The following is a 15,072-nucleotide window of genomic DNA, read 5'->3' on the forward strand; positions in this document are numbered from 1 at the left end:
CCCCACCTTTCCCGCATTAAGCTGGACGGACGAAGCAACCATCATTTCACTCTAGGGCGCCCTAGGGCACCATAGGTAGGGGTCTCCACTACAGATCCTTTTTTTTTGAAAGCACCTCCACTACAAATCGGCTTCTCCCTCGTCCTGTTGAAGAAAACCGATGATGAGTGCGGCGGTAGGGTTTGTAGGTGTACTACAACATGCGGGGCCACGTCGTAGTAAACGGGTTCGAGACGGCGCCTTAAATATGTGTGGGCCGCTTGGTTTTACGAGAATGAGGCAGCATTTTGGGTTCGGGGACCAGTGGAGATATAGTACATACAAAAAATGGTGGACGTAGGTTCGACCGAAAGGCAAGGATGCATGGGCCCTGCATTTTGATATACCCGGGGCCGCGTGAAATTTTCTACACTACTCAAAACTAGTAAGCTACACATGTATTTAACGCATGAGATTTCGAAACCAAATTATGAATAAATACACACTATAGCATGTAAAGCTTTGAGTCATATATGCATGATGTAGTTGTTCGTTTAGTTCTTATAGTTCATCTCATTCAAAATCAATTAGTTTTATAAAAATGTTAAGATTCATGGGGTTGTGCATTGCAAAGCATAAAGTAAAAAACAAATAATGGCAATTCATTTAGAAAAAAAATCAATTATGATACAGAAGATTCTAGAACAAAGGAGAAGTGCTTGTGTTTTGAGGTTTGTGCATTATGCTTAAGTTCAACCATGGAGCTCATTTGTTTCATTGCTTAACTGAATCAACGGGAAATTTGTCATGATCTAATAGTTGCATGTGCAGTCCCACAAGCTCGGATCATGCCGTGTCAAAAGCTAACTAAACAAGCTAAAAGAAGGTCTGGGCTCCAGCAGGAACGCATCAAGATTCTGGCTATACTAAACATTTAGATCAAAGACATATTTGACTGCCTATGTAGGTACTGAAGAGATAAGAGAAACTAAAGAAAAAATTGCAGACACATTGAGGTTAACATCAACATCCACAAGCACGAATCATCCGCCAGGAAAACAGCAAGCAACACCAGCCCTTCGTCAACTCTACTGCTGTACGTACTGAAGTTCATTTGTTTCACTTCTTTTTTTTATAGCCATGAAACAGCCTTGGTACGTTACTCATTTTAGATTCTTAGATATCTCTGCACATGCTTCCATGTGGTAGCCATTGCTGTTTCATTTCATAAAAGTTACCATATTCGAGCATTCTTATATGCATATTTGTTTCCTAGATCTGTCAACACGAGTGTCTCCCTAAGGTCCTAAAACATTTATGGTGAATTATGTATTTCAACAAAATCATTCTGCGAAAAAAGCCCATGTAGAATGATGGGTGGCGCTGCACCGATAACAATACTTACCGGTAAGTTCTTCATTTCATGGCTGTCGTTTATATGATGGTGTTTTCATGGCCTAAAAAATATGTTCGATGTTGACTTTTAAGAAGTTGCTGCAGCTACAACACTTTGCCTCCTTGCCCAATAACCCAAGATCCTCACCAAGGTACACTTTGCCTTTTAATCTAGAAAAGTGATAGAAGTAGTTTAGGTTTTGTGACAGATTTAGCAAGTGTGAATTTCATATCACTGTGACAGATTTAGTAAGTGTGAATTTCAGACTGGTGTATGTGTGAATGAGAGAATCTTTGACGTGGATTCAGATTAGTGTGGGAGTTCCTTGACTCTCCATGTTGTGTAAATAATAGTTTTCTTAGCTAGATGATGATGGTCCATGCCTGACAATCCTGTATGTTGCATATACTGCCCATGTTTTGATAGAGAAAAAAGGAAAAACAATGAGTTATAGCTGCTGCCATGAAACCCCCAATATGATTGGCAATCATGAAAGTACACATAGAAATTTCTCGCATTAGCACCACTGAGTTGTGAATTTCTTCTTTTTAACAGGAGATGTATCTGTCTTGTCATCATATAATTTTTTTTAGACTCTGATGGTTCATCTACTATCTGTGTAATAGTAACTTGGACAAAGAGAGGGTGAACTAAGACAGTGCTTTATAATAGTACATATGTTTACATAGAGAGCTTCAGAAACGCTAGCGTCTGGTTATTAGTACTACTAGATGTAGTTGATTTTCAGGCTGTCCATCAATGTTTTAGTTATGTTGTTGGGTGCTTGTACTCTGCCTCAATTGTTCTGCCACAAAGCACAAGCAACCTGCGGTTTCTAGTGTGAGTCTACAATGCCAGTAATCTTTAAAATGTTTTCATTTTTAGCTGAGATATTTTGCTACTATAGTACTCCTTCAGTACATAAACCTGCCACGGAAATGTTTGATTGCAGCCCAGAAGAACAGCCTTGCCATATAGTAACAATGTACTTCCTCCGTCCCATCATGCAAGACGCTTTTTGATAGTAGTGTAGTGTCAAAAAACGTCTTACATTATGTGACGGAGGGAGTAACATGCAAACCATAGTTCAGCCACAATATGCAGAGATATGTTTGGTTAACAGGACATATATTTTTTTCTTGAGAAATATCCTAGCAAGGACAATGGAACTAGTAAGAAAAAAAGGTTCAACAAAAGTTTCATTACTTAATTTACTTTTTGGGGTATCTGAAGTTGTAGAGCACACGACCATTAGTCATGCACACGGCTGCTGCAATCTCTTTTGGTTCTTCCTGAAAGTCTAAAGAATTTCACACATCAAACAGCTCGTCCACTAGTGTGCCTCGTCTTTGTATCTTTCACCTGATTACTAAAACTCTTATGAGCATCTAAGAATTGTACTACTGCTAGGAACTTAGCACAATCATCCTATTTTCCATTTTTGATACTGCAATGGTGTCGTCTTTTGGTTGTTCTACTGTAGGATTTTTGCAAGGCATGTAGACAAGTCGATGCTCCTGTCCATTCTAGCATGATGTACTTTGTTAGAATTCTGAAGCTTAGTGTGTAATTAGTGCTCCTATGAATTCTGAAGCAAAACAACAGGCAGCAAGAAACCAAGCATCACCCTGGTTCTCCTATGAATTCTGAAGATTAATGTGTCACTAGTACTCATATATGTGGTGTTGTCAGCATTGAGGGCATTATCTGAAAATTATTATTTTGCGATTCCATCTAAACTGTAGTTACCTTATTCTACAATGTTCAGGGACATGCTGTAATTTTATTTTTCTTATGGGTCTTTGTGCAAGCTGTACTGGATTTTCAGATTAATATAATGCAGCTCCAGCCGATGCTATATGTATCGGAGTTTGTAGGGACCATTTTATCTGAATTTTCATTGACCATGTGTATCTGAATTTTGCACTGAGCTGATGCTGATGGATGGGTAGCCAATGCGTAGTTTAGTACTGTCCGCTGGCAGGTGCATGTTGTATAATGCGGGCTGCCGCAAACGCCCATGCTAATTATAGCGGTGTGGCAATGGACCTTAAGTTAGCAGGTGGAATGTAGTTGCTGGCCAATCGAACTCGAGAATTATCTGTAGATGCATAATGTTTCGATGTTCATGTATCTGACTACAACATTCAGACCTTGGTAATACTGGTGGTACTATAACAATTGCTGTATGATGGGTGAAACATGGAAAATCTGTTTAAATTAGTTGCAACCGAGTGTGGAATTTTTCTTTGTTCTGCTCTAAACAATAGATTGTTCATCTGCCTCAGAGCTTTGATGATGCTGAGTTTTGCTCTGTACTATGCCTGCAGATTCGTAGGAGAATTTTTCTTGCCTGGGTCTCTGTAGAATGCAAGCAGCGTGGCATGTATGCTGAGAAAGGTGTTTGTTTGTCGAGTGGTGGGTGCGTGCATTTAATGCCTCGTTTGTGCTGTCACTTCTTCAACGGTGAGTTTGTCCTCACGTACTTGTTTGAATTTTTGAATTTCAAACATGAGCAGGAGAGTTGTGTCCATCCGCTCATAAAAGGAAGTGGCCTGTCCACCCAGGTTCAAACTGTCCAATCCATAGGACAAAATAAAATAAAATGAAGCTGTGGAATAGGAAGCCCACATGGTGGAGAGTTGGGAAACAAAAACGAAGGCGCCATGGATTGAAACGCTTGTAGTACTAAAAGGATGGTAATTAAATGTGTAGGAACAGTGATGATGTCGGGTAGCGGTAGTAGTTTATTGCAGATTTGCTTTCTAACTTTCTTCTTTCCTATTTTACAGATTTGCTTAATTGATCACGAAAGCTTGGGTTGATGGAGTGCTTGTATTTAGTTTTTGTTTTGACCTTGTGAAACTTGCTACCTATGGATGAAACTGTGTAATATTGATGAAACTATGTATATGTACGGATGAAACTTGCTACTATTGGTAACATGTGTTGGATACATATGTGTTCATGACTATTGGTAATATGTGTTGAATATGCTATATTGGTCATATAAATATATTTGTGTTTGATTTCTGTGAAAATGAATTGATATAAGAAAAAAAAATTAAATGGGGCAATATTTTCACTTTGCCATCTGCTGGCAGATGGCAAAAAGCTTTGCCATCAGCTGGCAGATGGCAAAGAGGCCACGTGTCATCTACATGTAACATGTGGGCTGGCCTATTTGGGCTCTTTGCCATCTGACAGCAGATGGCAAAGCCTGCAGCCTTTTCCATCTGCTGACAGATGGCAAAGTATGCCGTTAGCCTTCTAACAGGGCTAACCCCGTTAAGAGGCTTTGCCATCTGCCAGCAGATGGCAAAGCCACAGGCTCTTTGCCATCAGCCAGCAGACGGCAAAGAAGCCTTTACCGGCAGGGTTTCAGATGACCTGTTTGCCATCTGCTGGCAGATGGCAAAGCCTTTGCCATCCGCCAACCATGCCTTTGCCATCTGCCATGGCAGATGGCAAAGTGCCAGATTCCAGTAGTGTAAAGGAATAATCATATCATATAGAGTTCCTATGATATTCCTCGACACCAATTGATGGTTGAAATTGTTGCGGGTGATACGATGGTATTTCTTTGTAGACTCCCCCCTCATCTTTATAGTTACCTCTCGAAGATGAATGAAATGATATATAGGGTATTCTACATGTGCAATTTGGGACACGAAAACTTGGTAAAAGTTTGCAAGGTTCGAATTTTCAATAAAGCTATATGCACTGCATTTCGGAACGGAGGGAGCATATGGTAGTTGCTAACACACACATGGAAGATTTGTGTGTAGGAGGAGTGGCTGTTCTGTTAAATGACATGGCAAAACTGACACTGTCGGATGCCGATCTAACGGTTCTTACGATGTTCGTCAGGAAAAGGCTTGTGGCGAATGTTTGTTGGATAATGATTTACGGACACATGCATTGCATTGATACGTGCCCCCCTCTCTCTCACATACACGCACCCTCACAAGTCACGACTCTCCCAAGTCCTCTCGCAGACTCGCACGTCGCACCCACCACCTATCTGCAGGTAGACGTCACGCACATATGTGCTCTTCACACCCTACCCTCAGAACTTCTAAAAAACAAAAGACGTCGCGCACATTTTATTTTAGCTCACACGTCACACACTTATACTATTACTCTTGCGGCGAATGTTCTTTGGGCATAGTATATTTTACTCTCATGAAAAGAAGCGGTGCACGCACGCACTAGTTCTCTCACACCCACTTGGGGATACATGTAGGAGCGCATTTTTTTGAAGCTGGTACAACAAAATCACTCCACTATATATAAGTAGGAGCCTTAGCGCTTGCTGTACTAGGGTTCCTCTCGTTCACTCTCTCATGCTCTCCAGATCTAAGCAAGACATAGGTGGCCACACTCTCTCTCATCTCACGGTGAGGGAGTCCTGGATTAGGGGGTCCTCGGACAGCCAGACTATATGCTTTGGCCGGACTGTTGGACTATGAAGATACAAGATAGAAGACTTCGTCACGTGTCCGGATGGGACTCTCCTTTGCGTGGAAGGCAAGCTTGGCAATTCGGATATGTAGATGTCACACCCTAGCTAGTCATGCATCAGAGTGTGTGCATCATGTTTAAAATTCCATTTAATTTGAAATGAGGATTTGTGAAACCCTCAGAATCATTTCTGAAAAATGACCCAAATAAAAATTTCTCCAAAAGGGTCCAAGAAAATGCTCATGTTGCTCTCTGAAAATATTGGACAGAGATAAAAATCAAACCAATATTTTTAAGAGCTCATAGGTATTTATTTTGGGCATTTGGAATTAATGCATAAATATTTGCATTGGAAATATATTAGTTATATATATTAATATATGTCCAAATATTATGCCAATTATAAAGGAGCTCTGGAATAATATATCTAGCTCCTGCAAAAATTGGCATAAGGTAAATAAATGATTTAATATTTTATTAAATCAAAACAAATGTCAGAAATTAGAAAAACAGAAATAAATAAAAGGGAGAACCTTACCTGGGCTCCTCCCTGTGCAGCCAGCCAGCTGGCCGGCCCAGCCAGCAGGCGGCCCAGCCCACCTCCTCCTCTGTCGTCTTCGTCCTCGACAGAGGGAGGGGAGTGTGGCCGGCGCGCGCGCGCGCCACCGCGCCACGCCACCTGCTCGCCTGCCTGCCTGCCCTCCCCTCCTCCTCTCGATGCCCCGGACGACGCCACGCCCTCCCCCCTGCTCTCTCTCACTCTCCCTCGGTTCTTCCCCTCCTCTCCCTCGCTCCCTCTCTCACGGCCGAACACCACCATCGCCGCCGTTCGCCATAGCAGCCGTCACCGGCCACCCCTCGCCCCTCCGCTGAGCTCAGGAGCTCCGCCTCGACCCCCTCTTCCTCCCCACCGATCCACGGGTCTCCGGAAGCCCTGCATCGCCGCCCACGTCGCCGTTCCCCTCCTCGGCCACCGGAGATCGTCGTCGTCGAATCGAGAGTTACCGGACGTCCCCGAGCCCGCTAACCATCCCTGCAGCTCCGCGGTGAGCCACTGACCCGATTCCCCCTTGCCCCGTCGTCTCTAGCTTCCTGTAGCTGCCGCCCCCTTGAGCTCCGAAGCTCGCCGCCGCCGTGCCTCGTCGCCGCCGTGGCTGGAGCCGTTGTAGCTCGAAGCCGAGCACACCATCGTGCTCCACACCTCACCAGGAGCACGTAGCACGCGCCAACGCCCCCCTAGCGCCCTGCATCGCCTAACCCGCCGTTGGCCGAACTCCGGCCGCCGCTCACGAGCTCGCCGTCGTCGGTACCGGCCACCACAGGCACGGCCACCACCACCGTTCGACGCGCGGGAGCAAGGGCTCTCCAACGAGCCCAAGCACGGCCTCGCCCGTGCTCTGTAGCGCGTTTCCGCATCGCGCCACCGTCTCGGGCCTCGCCGGCGTCATGTCGCCGGTGGGTTTGACCCACCTTGACCACGGCAGGACCCCCCCTGTGTCCCTGACAGGTGGGCCCAGCCCTGTAGCTAACTAGGATTAGCACTAACCGAATTAGTTAAACTAACTACCCCCCCTGACACTGACCAGTGGGCCCCAGCGCCACTAATTCCTAATTAGGATTATTTTAACCCTGTTAAACCCCCCTGTCACTGACGTGTGGCCCCCACACGTCAGGTTTGACCCCAGCCAGCCGCAGTTGACCACTGACGTCATGCTGACGTCATGCTGGCGCAATATTTATATTTCTGGATTTAAATTAAATCAGGAAATTCCAGAATATTATTTAAACTTCAAAAATTCATAACTTTTATTCTGTAACTCCAAATTGGACAATTTATATATGAAAAATGATCAGAAAAATCCAATCTATCCATCTGTACTATTTTCATGCATGATCAAACAAGTTAAATTGATGTTTTAAGCAGAATAAGGAAAAGCACTTTAAAAGGCCATGTTTGAGTTTGAAATTTGAATCTTTGATTCAAATTTGTTCAAACCCTTCTGGTTTTAGTTGCATTAGCCCAACACACTCATATTGCCATGTTTCATGCATGCATCATATTGTTGCACATTGTTTGGTGATGGTTGTGTATCGGTGTCCCTTGCGACAGGTTCTGCCTCCGAGGAGTACCGTGATTACCCTAACGAAGAACCGTATCAGTGCATCGAACCATCAGGCAAGCAACCAACCATTTGATCATATCGATACAATCCCATGTTCTCGCTCCTGCTCTCTTTTACTGCATTAAGACAACGCGTTTCAAACTGTTGTGTGCTACGGTAGTTGAACCCATTTCCTCTGCATGACCTGTCATTGCCACAGTAACTAGATGAAACCCACTAGCATGTGTAGGAGTTGATTGAGCCATATGTATGTGTTGTTCCTACCTTGCTATGCCTGCTATGCTTAGAGTCGTGTCAGGTCTGGTTCATCTGGGTGATGGGCTAGAGTGAAATGATTATGTCGGTAATGAGAGTGGTGTGGTGAACACGATTTGGTAAAGGTACCGATGAGAGGCCATGTAGGAGTACATGGTGGGTTGTTTCATTGAAGCCGACCTTAAGCACTGAGATCTGTATGCGTGATTTAAGATACAGCTACTACCATGCATTGGGCCCTGAAATATGACCCCGCTCGACTTCTTATTCACCCTAGCTCTCTGTCCAGGAGTTGCAAGTAGTTTCTGGTGTTTGTAGCCTACTGGAGGCCGTGGACAGCGCTGACCGTAGGGGTGGGCTGTGATGCGGTAGGTACGTGGCATGGTGTACCGAATACCCGTTAGGTATCTCGGGAACCCTGTTCACATCGTTCGGGGCCGTATGGGAAACCTCGGCCGGACTCCCTGCGGATGGAACCTGGATAGGCGATAAACCTGGACTAGAGGCTTAAGTGTTTAGGTAGGTCGTGGTCTACACCCACGTCGGCTTTCGCTTGAAGTCTGCCGAGCACATGTCGTGTGCAGACGCTAAGTGGTGGAAACATGTATGAAGAAGTACACCCCTGCAGGGTTATCATAATCTATTCGAATAGCCGCGTCCGCGGTAAAGGACTACTTGGTTGCCTATACAGTTCATAGACAAGTAAATGGAAACTACTAAAAGCCTCAAGATAAGTGTGAGTGCCGAGGATGGCTCTTCCGTAGGAAGACGGAGGCGGATCCTCGGTAGTGTATTAAAGTGGTGAGTAGTGGACTCGTGTGCGCAAAACCATTTCAAGTTGAAGTATCGTAGGATAGTCTAGCCAAGAGTCAAAGCTGGCATGCTGCAATAACTCCACCAACCCTTCTTGATAATATGCATGTATGTAGGATCTGATGTAAGTCTTGCTGAGTACCCTTGTACTCATGTTGCTATAATTTACATTTTTTTACAGAAGACGCTGCAACCCCTTCTGATGGGTTCTATGTAGACGTTGACATCAACGAGTAGGCTAAAGGCCCAGGTGGTGATCCTGAGCTTGTGAAGGACCATGTAGTATAGCTAGGCTTTCCAAGCCTCTTTTATTTTACTAGTTGTCTGTACTCAGACAAGTTACTTCCGCTGCTGGTTTGTATGACTGTATGACTTGAATGTTGGGTCGTGAGACCCGTACCTTCGTGTATGTTATGTATGGCTCCCTGAGCCTTAAATAAAGTACTTGTGTCGTAGAGTCATGTTGTGATGCTTCGTTGTATTTGCACATATCGAGCATATTGTGTGTATGATTGAAATGCTTGGTATGTGTGGGATCTGACTATCTAGTTGTTTATCTTTAGTAGCCTCTCTTACCGGGAAATGTCTCCTAGTGTTACCGCTGAGCCATGGTAGCTTGCTACTGCTCTGGAACACTTAGGCTGGCCGGCATGTGTCCTTCTTCGTTCCTGTGTCTGTCCCTTCGGGGAAATGTCACGCTTTGAGTTCCGGAGTCCTGTTAGCCCGCTACAGCCCGGTTTACCGGAGTCCTGCTAGCCCAGTGCTACAGCCCGAACCCACTTGCTGATGACCGACACGTTCGAAGCTGGGTCATGGATGCCTGTCCCTGTAAGTCTGTGCCACTTTGGGTTTACGACTAGTCATGTCAGCCCGGGCTCCTTATCATATGGATGCTAGCGACACTATCATATACGTGAGCCAAAAGGCGCAAACGGTCCCGGGCAAAGGTAAGGCGACACCCGTGGGGATACCGTGCGTGAGGCTGCAAAGTGATATGAGGTGTTACCGGCTAGATCGATGTGACATCGAGTCGGGGTCCTGACAGCATTGGCATCAGAGCCGGACTGCCTGTAGGTTCTCCAAGCCAAACTGGTCGATGTTGAGTCTAGAAATTCTTTAGTTATATGTAGGGGAATTGTTTGTGGGTTGGAACGTAAGGCTCTTTTACTCCTTATCTAATGACATTCTGATCTGAGTCAGTCCATTCTTCCACCGGGGGTTAAGGAATTAGGATCTATACTCTCTATCAGGATCACGTGTTACTAATCAGTAGTACCTTATAAGTTTGATGGATACAAGCCTAGTTCATGTCACACCCTAGCTAGTCATGCATTAGAGTGTTGCATCATGTTTACTCTTTCATCAGAAACTTGAAATGGGGATGACAGAACCCCCAGTCCCCTCTGAAAACCAACTAGGGTTTACTAAACAAATTTTCAATGAACCTGAAATGCCCTTCTAAAATGCCCATCATTTTTGCCTTGGTTCAGAACCTCTGCCAAAAATGGTGCACACTTTTCTAGGCCATCCTAGGGTTCTTGAGTTAAATCATAACTATTTGAATTTGGGCATTTAAAATAATATAAAATATTTAAATGCTCAGATATCTCCAAACTAAAATGTTTCATGTTGGAAATAATCCAACTATGAGCCAGGAGTAGTTTGGTGAATTTTGGAGTTGCCTAGGTATTTTATTTAATTCAACAAAGTTGCAGTTATATTAAATAAACAGAAAACAGAAAAAAAACTAAAAGGGAGAAGCTTACCTGGGCTCCTCCCTGTTCAGCCCGGCCCAGCTAGCCAGCCCAGCACTGTAGCTCCCCGTCGTCTTCCTCCCCACGCCCCGAAGTTGCTGCGTGCTCGCGCGCGCGCGGCCGCGCGGCCACCTCCTGCTTGCCGACGCCCTCCTGGCCGCGTGGACGACGCCCGCAGCCCGTCCCGATCCCCCCTGCTCTCGCTCACTCTCCCCCGTTTCTCCCTCGCTCTCTCTCGCTCTCGGCCGAAGCACACCGTCGCCGCCGTTCGCCATAGCCACCGCCTCCGACCACCCCTCGCTCCCCCGAGTAGCTCAGAAGCTCCGCCACAACTCCCTCTTCCTCCCCACCGCTCCACGAGTCCCCGGAAGCCCTGCATCGCCGCCACGTCGCCGTTCCCCTCTTCGGGCTCCGACCACCGTCGCCGACGAATTCGCCGTCTCCAGCGCGTCCCCGAGCCCGCTTCGACGCCCACTGCAACCGCGGTGAGCTACGCCACCGTTTCCCCCTCTCCTTCCCCTCGTTCCCTCACCGTAGCTGCATCCCCACCTCGGCCGAACCTCCGCCGTCGCCGAGCTCGCTGTCGACGCAGCTCCGGTGACCATTTGGTCACCCCGGCGAGTCCAACACGTTCGCAAGAACCCGTAGAGCATCCCTAGCGCCTCACTTTGCTCGACTTCGAGCTCCAGCACCAATCCCGCGCACGACCGAACCCCGGCGGCCGCAGCTGAGCTCACCGCCGTCAACTCCGGCCACCCCGACCCCAACGGACTCCGCCAAGAGCCGCGGGTCGTCCTCAGCTTCACTCCGGTGGTCGCCGCGTTCCATTTGGTGGCCGAAACGACCAAAACCACTATCGCCGCCGCACTGTTGGTCGCCGCCGGCCAGAACTCCGGCGAGCTGACGTGGCCTAGTTAATTAGCCACTAATCCACCACCTACTGACGCTGACAAGTGGGCCCCAGGGGTTAGTCAAAGCTAACCAGCCCGGGGTCAACGCGGGATTAGCCCCTGTGACACTGACGTGTGGACCCCACACGTCAGGTTTGACCCGAGCCAGCCCTGTTGACCTGCTGATGTCACTGTGATGTCAGGCTGACGCAGTAAATGATATTTCTGGATTTAAATTAAATCAGGAAATTCCAGAATATTATTTAAACTTCAAAAATTCATAACTTTTATTCTGTAACTCCAAATTGGACAAATAATATATGAAAAATGATCAGAAAAATCCAATCTATCCATGTGTACTATTTTCATGCATGATCAAACAAGTTAACTTGATGTTTCAATCAGAACAAGAAAAGGCACTTTAAAAGGCCATATTTGAATTTGAAATTTGAATCTTTGATTCAAATTTGCTCAAACCCTTCTGGTTTTAGTTGCATTAGCCCAACACACTCATATTGCCATGTTTCGTGCATGCATCATATTGTTGCACATTGTTTGGTGATGCCTGTGTATCGTTATCCTTTGCGACAGGATCTGTCCCCGAGGAGTACCGTGATTACCCTAACGAGGAATCGTATCCGTGCAACGAACCATCAGGCAAGCAACCAACCATTTGATCATATCGATACAATCCCATGTTCTCGCTCCTGCTCTATTTTACTGCATTAAGACAACGCGATTCAAACTGCTGTGTGCTACGGTAGTTGAACCCATTTCCTCTGCATGACCTGTCATTGCCACAGTAACTAGATGAAACCCACTAGCATGTGTAGGAGTTGATTGAGCCATATGTATGTGTTGTTCCTACCTTGCTATGCCTGCTATGCTTAGAGTCGTGTCAGGTCTGGTTCATCTGGGTGATGGGCTAGAGTGAAATGATTATGTCGGTAATGAAAGTGGTGTGGTGAACACGATTTGGTAAAGGTATCGATGAGGGGCCATGTAGGAGTACATGGTGGGTTGTTTCATTGAAGCCAACCTTAAGCACTGAGATCTGTATGTGTGATTTAAGAATCAGCTACTACCATGCATTGGGCCCGAAACCAATGGACCCTCTCGACTTCTTATTCACCCTAGTTCTCCGTCCAGGAGTTGCAAGTAGTTTCTGGTGTTTGTAGCCTACTGGAGGCCGTGGACAGCGCTGACCGTAGGGGTGGGCTGTGATGCGGTAGGTACGTGGCCGGGTGTACCGAATACCCGTTAGGTATCTCGGGAACCCTGTTCACATCGTTCGGGGCCGTATGGGAAACCTCGGCCGGACTCCCTGCGGATGGAACCTGAATAGGCGATAAACCTGGACTGGAGGCTTAGGTGATTAGGTAGGTCGTGGCCGACACCCACGTTGGGCTTCCGCTTGAAGGTTGCCGAGTACATGTCGTGTAAACGACGATAAGTGGTGAGAGCGTGTATGAAGAAGTACACCCCTGCAGGGTTAACATGATCTATTCGAATAGCCGCGTCCGCGGTAAAGGACTACTTGGTTGCCTATACAGTTCATAGACAAGTAAATGGAAACTATTAAAAGCCTCAAGATAAGTGTGAGTGCCGAGGATGGCTCTTCCGTAGGAAGATGGAGGTGGATCCTCGGTAGTGTATTGAAGTGGTGAATAGTGGACTCGTGTGCGCAAAACTATTTCAAATGGAGTATCGTAGGATAGTCTAGCCAAGAGTCAAAGCTGGCTTGCTGCAATAACTCCACCAACCCTTCTTGATACTATGCATGTATGTAGGATCTGATGTAAGTCTTGCTGAGTACCTTTGTACTCATGTTGCTATAATCTACATTTTTACAGAAGACGCTGCAACCCCTTCTGATGGGTTCTATGTAGACGTTGACATCAACGAGTAGGCTAAAGACCCAGGTGGTGACCCTGAGCTTGTGATGGACCACGTAGTATAGTTAGGCTTCCAAGCCTCTTTTATTTTACTAATTGTCTGTACCCAGACAAAGTACTTTCCGCTGTTGGCTTGTATGACTGTATGACTTGTATGTTGGGTCATGAGACCCGTACCTGTGTGTATGATATGTATGGCTCCCTGAGCCTTAAATAAAGTACTTGTGTCGTAGAGTCATGTTGTGATGCTTCGTTGTATTTGCACATATCGAGCATATTGTGTGTATGATTGAAATGCTTGGTATGTGTGGGATCTGACTATCTAGTTGTTTATCTTTAGTAGCCTCTCTTACCGGGAAATGTCTCCTAGTGTTACCGCTGAGCCATGGTAGCTTGCTACTGCTCTGGAACACTTAGGCTGGCCGGCATGTGTCCTTCTTCGTTCCTGTGTCTGTCCCTTCGGGGAAATGTCACGCTTTGAGTACCGGAGTCCTGTTAGCCCGCTACAGCCCGGTTTACCGGAGTCCTGCTAGCCCAGTGCTACAGCCCGGACCCACTTGCTGATGACCGACACGTTCGAAGCTGGGTCATGGATGCCTGTCCCTGTAAGTCTGTGCCACTTTGGGTTTACGACTAGTCATGTCAGCCCGGGCTCTTTATCATATGGATGCTAGCGACACTATCATATACGTGAGCCAAAAGGCGCAAACGGTCCCGGGTAAAGGTAAGGCGACACCCGTGGGAATACCATGCGTGAGGCCGCAAAGTGATATGAAGTGTTACCAGCTAGATCGATGTGACATCGAGTCGGGGTCCTGACAGCGTTGGCATCAGAGCCGGACTGCCTGTAGGTTCTCCAAGCCAAACTGGTCGATGTTGAGTCTAGAAATTCTTAGTTATATGTAGGGGAATTGCTTGTGGGATGGAACGTAAGGCTCTTTTTACTCCTTATACCTTATGACATTCTGATCTGAGTCAGTCCATTCTTCCACGGGGGTTAAGGAATTAGGATCTGTTCTCTCTATCAGGATCACGTGTTACTAATCAGTAGTACCTTATAAGTTTGATGGATACAAGCCTAGTTCAGTTCTACTACCACATTATGTTGTTAGAATGGATTCAGAACTTGATATGATGATGTTGGGTGTGTACGAAATCCTTTGTCAAATGTCTCAATATCCTTTTTGAGCATTTACAGCTGTTATGCTGCCGAAATTTTGCTAGAAATTCTAATGCCTTTGCATTATAACTGTGCTTTCAGATGGCCACTCGCGACCTCAATCAAGTGGTTCGCCTGACTCGATGCCTAGATGTACCCGGCCATACTGCTAAGTTGGTCAGGGTAATGACTGAGGCTGGATACCGCTGGTATCCTGAGTACACGGTCGAAGAGCAATTCCGAGACTTTAATCAAAGCCAGTATCTCTGCACTGTCAGGATATTTCCATCTTATCCTGGATCCACTGAGCCTCTTCACTGCTCCTATGGACTCGGGGTTACTAT

General features: G+C 46.2%; 1 long non-coding RNA gene across 1 annotated transcript; it reads left to right on the top strand.

Annotated features, from left to right (window-relative positions):
* The first annotated feature begins 811 nt into the window (after positions 1-811).
* On the top strand, positions 812-1,752 carry LOC119320531. Its single transcript, XR_005155039.1, has 3 exons — positions 812-865; positions 947-1,386; positions 1,480-1,752. It is a non-coding gene; the product is annotated as an uncharacterized LOC119320531 (long non-coding RNA).
* Positions 1,753-15,072: the final 13,320 nt, after the last annotated feature.

This window comes from Triticum dicoccoides, chromosome 6B (genome assembly GCF_002162155.2).
Source record: "Triticum dicoccoides isolate Atlit2015 ecotype Zavitan chromosome 6B, WEW_v2.0, whole genome shotgun sequence".
Taxonomy (NCBI): domain Eukaryota; kingdom Viridiplantae; phylum Streptophyta; class Magnoliopsida; order Poales; family Poaceae; genus Triticum; species Triticum dicoccoides.